The 13877-nt window shown below is 34.6% G+C and overlaps 1 protein-coding gene across 12 annotated transcripts in view; it reads right to left on the bottom strand.

The window, feature by feature from the left end:
* The window catches only part of LOC124367080 (RNA-binding protein Musashi homolog Rbp6), a 1248673-nt gene that overhangs the window by 137742 nt on the left and 1097054 nt on the right, over nt 1–13877 (bottom strand). The gene's annotated exons all lie outside the window — the stretch shown is intronic.

Below are 13877 nucleotides of genomic sequence, written 5' to 3'. Positions count from 1 at the left end.
ACCTCCTCGTATGGGTGAAGGGTGGGGTGGTGAGGGGGAGGGGGCGCTGAAGATGATGGATTTGCGCGGATACGCGTCTTACTAGATTATAATATCACAGCTCACATGCTGCTGATAAATGAGCGTGAGAAAGAAGGAGCAAAGGAACAACCGCTGGCGTTTGGCTGACAAAAACAAAAAATTCTCAACAGAAACTGGGTGTACGAGATGAAGAAGTACCAACAGTATGTACAGATTATTTTGGGAAAACCCCCGTTGTGCCATTGTCGCTTTAGGTTCGAATTGGAATTAGGAAAAGCCAAAGTTTGAAATAAGGAACAATGTTTTGTTTCTTGGCTTTTTTGGCATTTTTTTACTGCAATTTGACACCAATTTCTTCTTTTCATCAAGCTCCATTATTGAACTTGATATCTCTACTAATGTAGTGCAACATCATATTAGAGTGGTATTAGACAAAAGAAAACTTTAAAAAGATAAAAAGCCAATAAGGTGATTCTCTAGATAAGCAAATCTTAAGACACAATTTAAAAGTTAATCTCTTGAACTATGTACAGCATTCGTTGTCATCTGAAACATATTTATTCCCAAAATCTGTTTATTAATTATATAATATGAGAGTTGTAAATAAGAATGGAAGAAATATAAAACAATATTTGATAGTTTATGTAAATATACATACGAAGAGTGTAACTGTGCGTGCTATCAGAGCCGGCCAAACTTGTACAGTCCGGCGTAAAAACATCTGTCTTGTATAATCAGCAGCAGCGGATAAATGTGCGCGATAATGAGTATGTTTTCAGAATCGCACACAACTGTCGCTACAGCACTGACAGTTTATGCGCACAGATACACGCCGCCTACTTATTACTCCGGTAGACCTCATCACTGGATACTTATTTAAATGTTAACTAACCGATAGGCAAGTAATATACATAACAAAACTTATAACCGATTTCACCAAACGCGTTAACACAAGTAACGACGTGCGGTAGAGGTAGGAAACACTTAGCCGGTACACGAGTCAAGCAATAAACATACTCTAGAGTACACTAACAGTCACACTGGTGTCACTTAACTACAATGTACACTACAGTACAGTACAGTACAACGTTCAGTGGCCTGCATAGGGCGATTAGCTCGAGAGACCTGTTGTTAGTGCCATAAACCTTGCTGCTGCGTCTGCTGGAGTCACTGCGGGGGCCTTCGATACAAAAATTTAATAGGAGAAACATAATTTTGATTACATAGATGCAAAGTTTCAAAAACGTTCGATTTCATGGAAATAGGCTTGAAAATTAATAAGTATGATAATACCTAACTATTATCTGAGCTGCGTTAGAATCGTAATTACCAGTTTTAATATAAAAGACAAAAAATCGCATCCTAAAAAAAACACGAGTTAATTCTTTTTTCTGTTAAAAATAATTGTAAAAAAGTAATATTACATTGCTATACGAAGAAGTTATACAACTATCATGGGAGGGTTGAGTAAACAAATGACTGAGCCTGATAAAGAAACAACTTTCTTACTTAAAAAAAAGTAAAAAAATATAGTTTTAGTAAAAATATAAATAAGTGATTTTAAAAATTTAAGCCGAATACCAAAAGTGAAAAGCCAATCAATCTGCCTGGATTTATATTAAATTTTAAGACATTTTTTTAAACCCACTGAATAATTAAAATTTAATTCGAAAATAAAAAAGAATAAACTATTAATACCTTAAAATGAAATATTAAAAATTAATTTTATCATCTACAATGTACGTGTCGGACACATTGAAACCACAATCTGGTGTAGTAGTAGTAGGTTGAAACAATTAAGTAAATTTACAACTTTTATATTTATTTAAGCAGGAGGTAGATGAGTTCAATAACATAGTGAGTTCAAATTATAAATTGATAAAGTTTTTTGTCTTATAATAGAGCAAACCATTCAATTTTGCATTGTTATAAAAATTATTCTTTTGTTTATTTATTTTTACCAAGTGTCCGAACTTGTAAAGAGCATTATTTTAATTTATTAATTTTTGTTTAGCCTACTATTCTTATTTAAATAATTCTTTTCCTTTGTACTGAAATTTATTGTTTTTTGTTTATTTTTATTAAATGTCAAAATAGCTATAAGCATATTGCATCTGTGGATATTGTATATATAAATGAAATAGATAAATAAATTATAATTTTAAAATAAATATTGTGTACGTTAATGTTTAATTACAATGTAACTTCTAACCTGTCTAAACGCTTTTACTGAATGACTTATCCTTGTCACACACAACGAAGTTAGTACCGATAAAAAAGTGACCTCTGTTGTGTAGAGGGTCCCCTTTCAAAAATATGATATGAGCTCCAAATATCCCTCGGGCGTCATCAATTACGTGAAACCTTTCCCGCCAAAAGCTCTCCAGTCTATTGGCTCCATCCCACGTATATATCGATGATTGTCATAAATGGCCGTCGGCTAAATCGACGTAGTCTTTTCAGTGAGCGTAACAAAGGTGGAAATCCGAAGTAGGGAACGCACGACCTGAAGGAACGTCGGAACATGTGGTCCGGGACCAATCACGTGATTGGGTGGAACTTTGTCAACAATGTCACAAGATGGCGGCGGCCGGCCAAGATGGCGATCGGTTATTATTAGACTTCCGCCTGCCGGAAATGACGTTTTATCTGATTAAGGGTAGGTTTCAATTTTTCTCCGGACCGATACAGGTGGACGCTGTCAGGCATACCTGCCGACATTATCAGCACTGATAAGGGTCCCCCCTTCCGACCCCAGCCGGACACTATGGGGTGGCTTCCGTCTGAAATAATAAGTTTCTCTTGGAGTATCGGAAATGTCAACACCACCTGAGCGCCTGCCAGGCCACTGCGATTGTCCAGAAGAGGGAAGTTTATTTTCGACAACTTCTCAGCCCTCTTTAATATTGTGAAACAAATACTACTTTTAATACTCCTCCTGTTTAAACGTCTCCTTCTTTCCATTTTGCGCTAATTAAAAATAATAAAGTTCAGCAGATTCATTACATCAACACATAATTCAATTTTGAGTATTAGGAGATCAGAACTATGTACAAATAAAAGAGATGCGTTCATTTTTACAGTACACTGTAATACTGAACTTTGTTACACAATTTCACATACATGTGTTCTATCTTTGTATTTACTAATTTTACCTATATTTTACGTTATCACTTACTTGAAATTATAACTTATTACTGTCTTATTATTAATTATCATATATTTATTATTGTTAACTATTAATTTACTAGTATTTTTATGCTTTTCCGCTGGGATTATTTTTTACCGTTGTTATTATTTACTATTCTAATTTAACACAAAGTGATTATGTTTCTGTTAATTAGATCTGTTTTACTATTATTGTACACTGGGTTTACCGTTGGAAGTGAAATAAATAAATATCATTACAATCTTAAACTTTAAATTTTGCTAGGACCGAACAAAATACATTTTTTTGGTATTGGTTCTCAATTATTCTATTAAATAGTAAATGAATGGATATATTGTTCCACAGTCAGTAAGTATAATATGATATACATACATACTTAGATATTTAATATGAGTATGTTTTTCACTGTGCTAACAGAGGGACAAGATGTGCTCCTAGTAGGAAAGGATTTCATTAACTTTATTAAGAGAATTTCCTCTAACGATTTCCACAAAACATACAACCTGTTCCACATACAACGCAAATAGACATTAGCCTTTTGGATTAGTAAATCGATTGAAAATCGTATCTAGTGGTCGAATCACTTTTTTGTACACAAAATCATAAAGTCCTTATTTACATGCTGTACTACTATATTAGCAACAAAAATCACATCAACAGTGTTGTATTGGGCTTTGAAACTGCCAGTAATACGGTCTCAGTCCAGGGTCCATATCATTAAACGGGGACGTAAAATCATCTAATTACTTAGGCAGCATCCATGCGCTCACGGGCGGCAATAAACGCGTTACACCCGAAAGCGGACTGTCCCGGAGATTGCCGAATGAAGCCGAACAAATAATGATAATGCGGGTATTTATGAGTTTCAACTCGGCACGTTGCGGGAGAGGAGGTGCGGGGTCGGCCATGAGTTCCCCGGGGCCCGGCGAAGTTATTACTAGCTGTAGATATTAAACTCGCTCACCCGTGAAACACGTCTGACAAAATATGTTTGCATGCGGGGACATATCGGGTGTGCGCCAGACCCACGTCCGTATGGGAGTGCGCAATTACAGACTAGAACTCCCTCTATTAATTGCACTAATCTCTTGTTAGTCGCGATGAGGCGACTCCAAGTCAGCAGCCACAAAGAACTTCGTGGTCATTTCGGCAAAGTCTCGAAAATATAGGTTAGCAATCCATAAGTTGACTTCCAAGCTCTGTTAGAGATGGATGCCCAAGAGTAACTCCTTCCTTCTCCCTCAAACACTCTTAAGAGTCACCTCAGAAGAATAATGCTAAAATCTAACGTACTTCTTTTTGATCTGCCTTGCGGCATGTCATGAGATGTCTCGTTGTAAAATTCAAATTCAAAAAGGTTTATTCATGGTTTGTCTACAAAAATGAGCTATGCTCAAGTAAACATGAAACGTAAAATCAGCAACATTACATCATTTGTAACATGTCAATTATTCACACATTCTAAGGATATACTAACTTAAAATATTTGTAGCTGTGAGTGAAAATAACTTTAAATTACATTCTTTTTACTCGTTTAAAATTACTCAACTGTGTAATAGGCCCGGTCGAGGATATGGTTTTTACGGAAACTTTGAATTTGTTCTGGAAATTTTTAGATTTGGGGGAAGCTTGTTATACGATTGTAGAGCTGAGTAGAGAACTCTAGCTTCATATAAGGTTAATCGGTGGACTGGATACTGAAGGTCTCTGTATCTCAGCTGATAGTTATGTTCATACTGGTGTTTATTGAATTTTGTTGGATATTTTATGTACATACAGAGAGTTTCATAAATATATAGGGAGGCCAAAGATATATTTAATATGCATCAAAAACCTTTTTGGTTTCTGTGTAAATTAAATACGTTTTGAATACTTAAAGAATGAAGTCCAGAACAGTTTGAGATCTTTTCTGAACAACTCATAAAAAAGTTTTTAAAAATTGCGTTTGGATGCGTATTATTTAAAACGAGACATCTCCCATCAAGCAGAGATTAATAATAGCATGTACCTAAAACAGCATGAGATTCAATATTGTTCTTACGGGGAAAAACTCAAGGTCATTTTAGTACAGTCAGCTTTTAAGAAAAGTAGTCCTAACACAAGTGCTACATTATTATTTTATCAGTCAAATTAGATTTCCTTCTTCACAAACTGGGAGGGTCCGTTCAAATATTTAGTTACCGAATTTATAATATCTGCATTTAAATGTTACAGAATGAAACTCTTCAGAAACAATACTGTTTATATCAATTGTGATATTAACAGACGTCTTTAGTTTTACAAGACTTGATTTTCTGATTTGAGTATCTGCTAATTACAAGCAACAAGGGAAGGAACGATTAACAGAACACCTTGTAGTGTATACTCGGGGATAATCCGCCGGTGAATAGCCGCTGTATTCAAATTAAATGTTTCCCTGGGGGCGCCGAAAGGCCGGGAACCTCTTACCAAACATAGCTTCAACCACTTACTAACAGATTTGCATCCTTCACTGTTATTCTGTTCCGATTGTGATTCTTAATTCTTGGATTGTGTTTCTATTGTTGTTAAACGAAAAAAAAAACAATTCCAGAGCAGAGGGAGAGTTATAACTTGTCTTTTTCCACTCATGTATGGAATGTAACAAGGTATATTGTTTTGTAAGAACAGTTCTTAATTTTAGTCTGTCTAGTAAAAGGATTTAATATGTTTGGTAAATCTATAATTTCTACATAAGGGATAGTCTAAGTATGGTTTTGGAGGAACGTTCAAAATCATTCGAAGTACACAACATACTTTTAAAGGCATTACCCAAATTCTGACAAGCAGTTCTTTTTTTGCTTTAATTCTTTCCTATCATTCTTTAATAGATCAAATAATACTTTCTAAGTGACTCAAAATCCTGTTTTAAACGATTTACGAGAAGGAAGCCTCGTAAGATAAGGCATTGACAGATGGAGACGAACCTTACTTTTCCGGAATATTAACACTCGTATTCAGTATCGTCTTTGATGTATATTATTTTGAAGCAATAATTTGTAGGTTTTAGTATGTAGGTCAAAAATAAATATTGGATAGTTTTCACAAGGTGGTACCTTATGTGGAGGGATATGATGGCTATTACCAACTGATGGAAAATAAAAATTAAAAATGGTCACTCTAAATTCTTCTGGTCTGTTAAAAGTAATCGCGTAGTTCAGAAAAGATAGTTGATACTCATGAAACTATTTGGATCGTATGGATTTTTCAATACTACCGCACAAAGATTTTGATAAGCAGTAAATTTAGTACGCACTTCAACACTTAGGGTGGCAGAAAATAAGTTGAACATAAAGGGGATGTTAGGTAAGAATGACAGGAACAGAACCCCCCACAATCACTTTGTGCTTAATTACCCACAAAGGGTTCATTTGAGTGAGAAGATCTCTGTTTGAGGAACCAGCCACTACAGCAGGCATAGCCTTGCCGTTCCGAGGTCTCCTGGGGATGGCAGTCAGTTAGAGGCTGTACTGCATCCGAATTTGAATATCATGCAAATACCCTGCAGCCGGCACAGGGATGTCGGTGCGACAGGGTTAATTTGGAGTACACCGGCGCCGCTCACGTGTGGTTATCAGTTACCGATAGTACATTACGTGCCTATAGCGATCCGCAATGCTTGAATAGTCGGCGAATCGCATTTCGGCGTGAATACTGATTACCAACAATGAAATCCGAACAAGAATGATTCACTTAAATAGCAAAGAAGAACGAATCATTCGATGGTATAGTATTCGATTGTTGGTGACTTTTAAAATCACCTCTCGACTAAGTAATTGTAATTTTTAAAGGCGCTGAGAATATTTAATTTGTGCTCGCAGTAGCTTTGAAAATGGCATGAGTCGAGTAAACTGAGACCATTTTAATTTTACAATGGTAATTTTTCATTTACAACGTCACTGCTTTAAGCCTCCAATATAAAAATTTAAAATTCTAACTGTTGGTTTAAAATGGTGCAGTTGGTGTTCGGTCAAGTAATAGTTTTTGAAAATTTTTAGCGTGTGCTCTTCAAGACGCTATCGTTGAAGGTTTTAAAAAATCTGAAAAATAAATCATTACACCAGGAACTTTAACCGTTTATAAGGAGCATCTTATAGTCAGACTCCAAACAAGGGCTGCATGTAAGTATAAGGATTTGTTATATAACAAATGTATAACATCTTAGTTGTTATATTATTCATAAAAAATCTTAATTCCCTCGAGTAATATTTCATTAAGAAACACTTCATTTTCTTAAAGTATAATTCATTATAAAAGCCCTTTCCTAAATCAATAAACCATCACAAAAAACGTCTTCGAAATTAAGTTCCATATAATCTGGTTTATAAATCCATACGTTTTTATTTGTGTCCGGATTAAATACTTCCCAAACTTCCTACTTTCAACGATAACTGACTCGTGGAACGATAGATACGTATTTAATTTCTTATTAATTTCAGGGAAGTAATTTTAAAGAGCTTTAACTCTGGAATTAAAAAATAACCTCGACAAAAAACCAGTTGTACCCACTTAATATGATGTTGATACACTCTTATATTTTACAATATTTTTTATTCTTGAATGTACCTGTAATGTTTACACTTTAAGCTACTTGAGCAGTTGGAAGGAAGAAAAGGGGCAAGAATATTCTCAAGATTTACCAAATCCGGCAAATGAAATAGACGAACAACCTAATCACTCCGAGCAGCACCTGCAGCTCTGGTAGTTTACCTTACATACCTTGGAGGATCTTAGCAGTTCTCATACACAGCAGATGTAATAAAAAGGAAAAAATTCAGGTTATATTTGAAGTTCCCTAATTTGTTAGTACATTTAGTACAGACTCCTGATTTTTTACGTATCGGAATTTGTACACAATTAAGCAAAACGATTTTCCTAACGAATAATGACATGAACTCAGTCCTATAATATCCTCACATAAACGAAGTTTGAATGAAAAATGTTATCTGGAAGTAAGCCACAATGAAATCAGAACATATATTTCGAATATGAGTTTGTGAACTACATTAAAGGTAAATCAGAGCATTGGAAACACAGCCGCAGGCGACACCTGGTTCTGAATAATGTTCTGTTCTCCGTTATTCAGTTATGTCAAACTGCATTTGCCGGGAAATAATTCTTGCAATCGCTTTAAACCGTTGTTTAAAATTGCGCATTGATTTTTTAGTCACGTGATGCAGTTTACATCTCAGAAATGATAAGTAGTCAGGCGAATATTGTTTCATTCACCGTAAAAATGTAAAAACTCAGTTTTTAACATTATTGGAATTCTTTCTGTAAGTATTTCTGTGTTAAGGCCAACACATTTTAGTTAATACTGGGTGTGTTTAAGTTACAATAGAACTACCCGCGCTTCATGCGTAATTTCGTAGGTTTGCACGTAAATGAGTACTTCTGGCTCGACTGAATTATATTTCCGACGCCGATTTTAAGTTGGCCTTGTTGTTACGACCAAGAAATGATGTCAAAAGTGTATAATTATAGCCATTGAAATTTATTCCTGTCTTAATATTTATTGCGCCATAAATGGTTTGCTTTGTTTACCCAACAAAGAAAATACATACATATACGTACATATGTCTGAGAAACCTGTTTCTGTCAAAAGACAAGGTGGGATTATAACAATCTTGAAATTTATAGTAAAAGTTGGATAGTAATTATGTCTTTAATACATTAATACAGACCAAAGACTGTATACTCAATATTTGCTAAAATGTACAGCTAAAAATATATTTTTATGAAAACTTTTAACTTTTTATCTGGATATTTTCTTACTCTATTCTTAACAGCGGTTCCAGACAAAGTTGAAATAAGAAATAAGATTAATCTATGCTTTCAAGACTATAAATGTAAAGGGATTGAAAATAGTGGTTATATTAATTAACAACAGTCTATTATATTTAGCAGGCCGTTTCAGTCTTTACTGTTATATACAAATATTATTCTATTTACTTGACTTTATTAGTTATTATAATATTCGGGGCATGGGCGAATCCAACAAATCAAAGATCGTCATAATCGGTACAGCCATTCTTGAGTTATACATGGTTTAACTAACCCGACTTTGTTTTATCTATATAGAGATATATTCAAAGACAGAAAAGCAGAATGTTAGTAAAATGAACATTAAAAGTTCATACCTCAATAGAAAGACATTTATTAAACTATTTTATCCTACAAATTAGGAAGGAAAAGTAGTATTAATGTTACATAAAATGCATCTTTCCATCGCAGGTATTTACTATTTCACTGAAATATTTTCTTTGCTTCTTCAAGTGGAGGAAGTGAATACTAAGGAAGAAGCGAAAGTTGAATATGTCCTATAAGTTATATGTAATATATGCAGCATTCTACAAATTTCAATGGCTGTTAGTAAAGGGATTTGAACAAAAAAAATCCGTGTTTAATAGAGAGTTATAAAACTGTGGTATTTTAAACTTTAAAATTATTTTTTCAATAAATCCTGGATTATATCCTGCCCCAAACAAAACCTCGGTACAGTAATAACATGCAAACAATACTGTATAGCCTTTCCTCTGCGAATGACAGCCATTATAAACATCAATTTTCCAACAATTGTAATGAAATAATCTGTAATTCTCTTTAAAGTTTGTCGAATTGTCTTTGGTTGAATGAATATTCCAACCGGATATGTTTTATATGACCACACCTTTAGACCGTCTGTGCCTTCTGGTTACTAGCATTTTGTTTAATAGTTAAGCATCCCTTTGCAAAGACAGCAGAATATCGAATAAGGACTCCTACGTTATTCGAGGATGTTTTACTATGCAAATTGCTCGGAAACATACACCAATCCTAGCATTCCTGCGATAGATTTTACTATCTTTGAGGAAAATATTTAACTAAAAATCGTCAATAGCAAATATACATTGCAAATAAATTTAAATAAATGGAGACGGTGTGTTATTGTTATAGGCAAAAGGAGGAATGTCCAAGCAGAAAACATATGAAATTGGTAACATAAAATCTATTCGATACATTGAAGAGGTTGAATGATATTGATGTTTTTGGTACGGTTGATAGCGAAAAAGACAGGGTAACAATGTCAGATAGACAGAAACGGCACGGTACATGGTCTGATATACAGAGACATCTATCGCACACGGGCCGAACTAACTGGCAATTTACTAGAAACAGTACGGCAGCTATCTGCAGCTGCTAAGGTTGATTGACACCATGCAGCTGTTTTATGGGTCCACATCATCTTGCAGATGTACTTTTCTGTACTTTATGGCTTTATTCGGCCCTTACTATCCGTACTTTCCGGTTGTTCGTTGTGAATTATTTGTTGCGAATAGGTATGCATTGTAATTGAAATCCACTTCTCACTTGAGAGTAGCGTTGAAATTTCCAAACACGGTAGAAAATAGTTTATAAATATATTTTCTGCACAACATTTCTTTGCATATAGATATTATTTTTACCTACAATAAAGGACATTTTTCGCATAAATATTTTGTCTGTATAAAAATAATAGCTGGATTAATTCATTCTCATTTTTCACGGATTGACAATAATCAATACTCAAAGTGATTTAAAATACCCATTAGCAAAATTTCCCCTTTAGCTTTACCGTCTGGCCAATACCTATACATTATTACTTTTTTAAATATAGTAAGCTACTTAAATCTCCCAATTATACTTGGCTTGGTTGTTCGTTTGACTTGAAATATTGGATGTATTTGTCGTACCCCAAATGCATTTTGTGTTATGGTGGCAATTGACTTAGGAATTAGTTATTGATTTTCCTGAAAAAGGCCAGGGCTTCTCCTTTTTTAACCGTAGGAAGGTTTTATCTTTTCGTCGAAGATTATAAGGCCGAAATACACTTTGCCTATTATAAAGCGTTTAAACTAATTATTAATCAACTTTATTGATTTCATACATTTTAGAATAACAGTCGTCAGCCCCGCAAAATCAAAGTAGGAGGGTACCGGATGGGTTAGATAAAACAAACTATATTTTTTTCAACTCACGATTGTTTATCTTGACATTCTTCACACCAACAGTCATACATGTAAATAATATTTAAACTACCGCCAGCAAAATATCCTAAATAGTAAAGAGGCTGAAGGTTGCTGGCGGTATATAACCATTATTTACGTGTCTAAAGACTGGCTTTAATATGTAAAAACAACTATGATCCGAGAAAAAGATTATCGTATGAGATTTTTAACTTATTCAATACCCTCTCATTTCGAATTCCAGAACAAAACTAGAACAGCTGTCGCTAGGTTTCTTGTTGTCGGTTTCTAGACTATTAATCGATAACATAGATCAGCTTTTTACAGTAAACCTCCCTTCAATGTTCAGATGACAGTTCCCTCTGGAACTCACAAAACTTACAAGAAAGTAACTGAATGGCAGCAAGAACTCTCCAGTAAGAAGGAAATCGCCGACAGTCCCTCGGACACGAGAGGGCGGCGAGAAAATTGAGAGAAACCGCGTGGGAAGTACTGGAAGCAAGAGGAAGTAGTTACTTTAAAAGTGGCTAGATAAGGCGAAAAACTGTGTCAATGACGCTAAATGGCTTAGTGGTAACTCCCTTAGCATGTATTGTGTTAAAACGTGCTTCTTTTGTTTCCACCGGTCTAGCCTCTCTAAAGTACAGGACCCGTTTTATTGTCTCGCGAGTATACGAAGACTTTCACTTGTGCGCTCCGAGCAACTTTACTCAACGTCGACTAAACCGTGTTCATTTACCAGAGAGTTCTTTCTATGCCAATAATATTTTCTCATACATTTTAAGAGAAAACGGTTCAAACCCATTTTTAAATTTTTATTGCCATATCCGGGAATCGAAACAGTGATCTATAGGTTAGAAATCCACAGCATTACCCCTAAGCTACGGTAAAGTTCGTCTGCGGTAAGTGTAAATTCAAATATTGTCTATCACAGTACTAATTTGTAACTATTGACCTTATACTAAATCGACCCTCCCCTTTATTCTGTTATGCAAGTGACCCATGAGTACGGGCAGAATAAGGTTTCAAAGATAAGAAATGAAGGGGTTAGGTTATAACATCTACAAGTTGAAGAGCTTAATCTTTTAGATTAAATTGAAACAATCTAATGCGGATCATTGAAAGCATTCCTGATGAAAGGTGCTTCAATAAAGCTACAAAGTTTGTAGTTAAGGACAATAGCAAGATAAAGTGACATTCGTTTGAATGGCAACCCACAGAATAATACAATTTTAAATCCTATAAAAGATGCTCTGATGGAATACGTATGATATAAAGTGTACAAGTACAGGGAGTCAACCAAAAATATTATTTCAGTGAAGTACCAACCCAAACAGTACACTCTGTGTTCACCGTATAACGAATGTGAGGGGTAAAGCATAAATTTGGACTCGCCCCGCCCAACACAAAAGTTACAAAGCAATGCAACAGGGTACGTGTAATATGTTACAACATAAATCAGACGCAGGGCGCAACTTGGGCCTTACAATCCGCTCAGCCCAAGTGTCAACGGAATAAATTCAAAACTTTGGCGGGAAATGCGAGGATTATTAGTGGTAATTGTGGGGTGCCTTGGCGGGTGGGGGGAGGGGTGTTTGTCACTAAGATGGTCCCCCGCCCTTTCTTCAAGACATTTGCATAGCATTGTCCTCTGGTGAAAACACAATACGATTGAGGTTAAATGCTTTGTTGACTTTGTACTAGGCTCACCTTTGCGGCTGGGGCTGGAGATAAACTCTCTGAGATCAGTGTAAACAATCCTGTTGGATTTTAACATCAAGGCGTTTCAGGAACAATGTTTAAGTTTCAGAAACCGTGATGACAGATTTATGAAATACAAAGAAAACAGGGTTTCCTCCACAGCAAAAAAGCCTCAGTTTATGTGATGAAAGTTTGGAAACATTTTAAATTGTTCTAAAAAAATATAGGAGAAAATAAAAAATGAAAGTAACTTTTTCATAAAAATACAATTATTCAGGTGATTGCTGCACGTTTATTAAAGATAGACGTATTCGAGCGGTGTATACAGACAAGATTAGTTGAACAATTATTTTAAACTCAAAAACGAATTTAAAACATTTTAAAATCGTATAAACACTTACTTAGGTTTACATAATCAATTTTGAAAAGTTGAACGAATAACTTTTAACACTCTAACCAAAATGTATCATAAAACGAGACTTCTTTAGATGGTGCAATCAAGGCTTGGCTGGAAACACATTTTTTATTTTCCCCTTTAATTTATAAAGCTCGAAGACAAAAAATTAGGAATTGAAGGTGTTTAAACTAGAAAACGTTGTACATTAGAGCCAAAAAATTCTAAAGATAGAATTATGAAATGTATACTATAATGTACATAAGTTCTAGCTTCAGTAAATGCCATGATTTTTACGACATATTTTAAAGTAAGATTAGTTTTTTAAATACGTTTGTAAACTTTTTTGTACATAATAATTTGTGATTTTATCAAATATTCATTTATGTTTGAATGAAAAATTTGTATTCTTATCTTTAATCGTTCTTCTATGGGCCGGATTATAAGATGTCCTTAAATTATAATTTCATTTCCCCACGGAATAATAAAAGAATTCTATACTTTTTTCTGTCTTCAGAACAGGTATCTGATATTGTGACCAAAATTTTCTTTAAAAATAGGAAAATAATTATTCCAACCGAATACCGAC

The sequence above is a fragment of the Homalodisca vitripennis genome, chromosome 8 (assembly GCF_021130785.1).
Source record: "Homalodisca vitripennis isolate AUS2020 chromosome 8, UT_GWSS_2.1, whole genome shotgun sequence".
In the NCBI taxonomy this organism is placed as follows: Eukaryota; Metazoa; Arthropoda; class Insecta; order Hemiptera; family Cicadellidae; genus Homalodisca; species Homalodisca vitripennis.
The sequence above is the reverse complement of the archived record's forward strand: the minus strand, read 5'-3'. Positions and strand labels throughout refer to the sequence as shown.